The sequence below is a fragment of the Dendrobium catenatum genome, unplaced genomic scaffold (genome assembly GCF_001605985.2).
Source record: "Dendrobium catenatum unplaced genomic scaffold, ASM160598v2 original_scaffold_232506, whole genome shotgun sequence".
In the NCBI taxonomy this organism is placed as follows: Eukaryota; Viridiplantae; Streptophyta; class Magnoliopsida; order Asparagales; family Orchidaceae; genus Dendrobium; species Dendrobium catenatum.
The window spans coordinates 1-3,353 of NW_021550914.1; the positions used below are offsets into that span (position 1 = coordinate 1).

Here is a 3,353-nt window from a genome sequence, read left to right on the forward strand (position 1 = left end):
ATACTATCTTTCTAGAATAAGTTGTGAATCCAGATCTCTAGTGGGAAACAGATCAATAGCCCCGTCGTTCTATAGACATGCTGATGATGCCCTAGAATTTATGGGAAGACTATTGGCAAAACCAACGCCTTTCATTCACTTTTATTAACTAAAGATTGCCTATGGAATGACACCTTATCTGGAGGGTTACATTCCTCGTAGAACGACGGAACATTGACAATCTAGATGCTACCTGCAGTTCTCATAATATAACACTCATTTCCTTTGAGCGCATCCAACAAGTGTTTGTGGCAGGATTCTATAACTTGACCATGCCTCTGATCGATGAGAGAGAGATGCCTTAAAAACTGAACATATGCATACACAACTTTATAAACATTTGTCTCTCTCTAAGTATTCTTGTGTTCTTATAATATATATAAAGCCCATGATATAACCATGTGTGGAATTAGAAAGTTGTTCAAATAGAGTGTCCTATGATCATTCTAGTGAGCTAGATTGTAGTTAGCAATGGTTAAATAATCTCAAATGTCTGGTTTACTCCATAATATCATCAACTAGTTCCAAGATATTGCACATCCCATAGCTCACTTAATCGACAATGCTCTCAAGTGGGTTGAATTCTCCATATTTTAATTTGATAATAGTCAATTACTCTGCAGGCTCTCTTTAAATTGAGGGATCGAGCTCACAAGCTTGAAGCATCTTTTCATGTTGCTCGAGCCTACCATCAATCTCAGTAACCCTCGAGGATCATGCCTATATATGATGGACCAAATTGCTTCTTCAATGGGGTCACTACATGACATGCATGTGGGCTCCTTCATTTAAACATTGTCTACATAATGAAAATATAAGAGAAGAGGTCAGATATGTCAACAGGTACTAAGTACAATCAAAGCACAATTCACCAAGCACAAAGCCTTAGATTGTTATTAGTTCTTGTTGGCCCAATTAGCTATTATAGCTAAGCATGATAAAGTCATATATTATGTTAAAAGCCTAGGGTCAAATGCCTCGAACATATAAAAAATCACTCAAATGTAGCTTGTCTCACAAAACAAGCTATATTGGCACATCTAGAGTGTCAAAAATACTCAAAATATACCCCCATATTGTTTGGTTCACCGCACTAAAGAAATATGTAAAATTTACTTGCATGGGAGATAAGGACAAAAATTCGCACAAGCTGTTAAAATTTGCAAAGATGAAAGCGAAATTAACATGCATGAGAAATGAAAATTTGTAAGAGGAAACTGAATGTTTGCCTTCATGTCCGAGCAACAAGCGTGAAATTCAACACATGTGAATGATGAGTAGATTTAGATGCACAAATGATTTGTTTTTAGGGTAAAAACCATTATAACTGCATGGCAAAAAAAAATTTGTTGAATGTATAATAAAGATATTTTCTTGTTTAATTTATTTAATTAACCTAATTTATTTTCTTTAAAAAAATGAACAACAAGAAGAGAAGAAAATTCTGTGTATTGTAGCTCCTATCGACTAATCTTAATAAAAATTCTCTTGTGTCATCAAGAGGGGCAATTACTCCTCAGAACTTGTGTCTATTAGAAACATGAACTAGATTTTAGAGTTCTCATAAAATTAGGGTAAAATTTAACATATAATCAAACTATGTTAGAAAAGACTGACACAAAACATGAGTTTCTTATTATTATTATTTTTTTTCTTTTCTAAATTCATGATCATACTATCACTAATCTTATTCTTCCCGTTTGGGCATACTGGTCTTTATCCTCCGTTATTTTTCCTTCTTAAGTTATTTTTTAAAATGATATGATTTAATCTTTAGCTTCTTTTTATAGAACACACTCGCCCATGCTTATGTTTCTCTAGTGCATGATGCCTTAAAGAAATGCTAATATTTTACCTTTTGCGGCTTTGTTTCACTTTTATTTTTCTGGAAATGAAGTGTTTAGGCCTTATCTTCTAACAAAGTGTCATTTTCCATTTTGCTAAACGCAAATCACCAGGTTATGAGCAGGCATTCATGGAAAGATCAAGCTACTCAGCCCAAAATCAAATATTTCACTCAGGTTAAAGCTCGGCCACCAACATTTGTTGCTTTTTTGACTGGGAAAGCCCAGCTTTCAGACACTGATATAAGGTTTCTGATAAAATCCTTAAAAGAAGATTTCAATTTAGGCGGAATCCCAATCCGCATCATGCAGCGTAGCATTCCAAGGAAAACTGCAGCAAATAGCAGCAGCAATAACAATAAGAATTCATCTTCTAAGGTTCACAAGAAATTGAAGTCGGACTAGAGATTTACTGCATTTGAATCCTCTTCTTCAATGACTTGGCCATAACTGCAAAGAAAGGGAAATAAGGTGATTTTACCTTGTGTCTGCATTAGGTCGTTCAATATCCTACAACACTGCACTCCTGTCGAGGTAGTTTTAATGCTGAATGATTCCATATATTTATGGACCATGGGAAGAACATGCTTGACTCTTTATGATCCGATGTTGCTTTGAAAAATGAACATCTATTTGTAGGTCACACAAGTTTATTGAGTATATATATATGTGAACAGCTAGCTAAACAGACATTTCTTGTGTTAATATGAGTGTGTATATATATATATATATATATATATATATATATAGAGAGAGAGAGAGAGAGAGAGAGAGAGAGAGAGAGAGAGAGACGCACACATTTGTTGTAACTATTATGCATAAGATTTATTTGTTTCTCTTATACTGCAGGTTACAGGTTGAAGAACCTAATGAACATACTGAGGAGTCACCCAGAAGTCCCAGAGGACCTTTACCATTGCTGTGAAAAAGGTTTTACTTCTGTTTGAAAACTATTTATGATTAGCATGCCAAAAGCTCTATAACAGTTTTCCTGGCTGCAATGCGTCGCTAAGCTTTAGTCCTTCCACTCCTCACACAAGTACACTTTTATGGGTCTTAAGCTTTACTGTGTTGGTACTTGATACATCATCAAAAAATTATGTTGATGGTGCATGAATCTCGAAGCAAAATTAAGTTTGAAATTTCAAAAATTAAATCGGAGATCATCTCAACTCCGATTTTAGCAAACTTACAGTCTAACTGAACATCTCAAAAATACGAACACAACGACATCAAATTTGACCCAATCCGAGATCAAATGGGTCTAAATCAAAGACTCAAAGCGCATTTGGAAGGTTCAATCCATAATTTGGATTACTAAACAGTTTCCAAACGTGACATGCTTATAGTCGAATCGAGCAGCTCGACGAAACGAATCCAACGAGCCCAAGATCATCAAATTCTTGTATCATGAAAACATTCAAATGTCCAGTAAACGGTCCATGATCGAGGGATTCAACATCGGTTGTT

At 35.0% G+C, this 3,353-nt stretch overlaps 1 long non-coding RNA gene across 1 annotated transcript; it reads left to right on the forward strand.

Annotated features, from left to right (window-relative positions):
* Positions 1–671: 671 nt before the first annotated feature.
* Positions 672–3,000, forward strand: LOC110096652. The gene is made up of 3 exons (XR_002303123.2): positions 672–882; positions 1,998–2,354; positions 2,733–3,000. It is a non-coding gene; the product is annotated as an uncharacterized LOC110096652 (long non-coding RNA).
* The last annotated feature ends 353 nt before the right edge of the window (positions 3,001–3,353 follow it).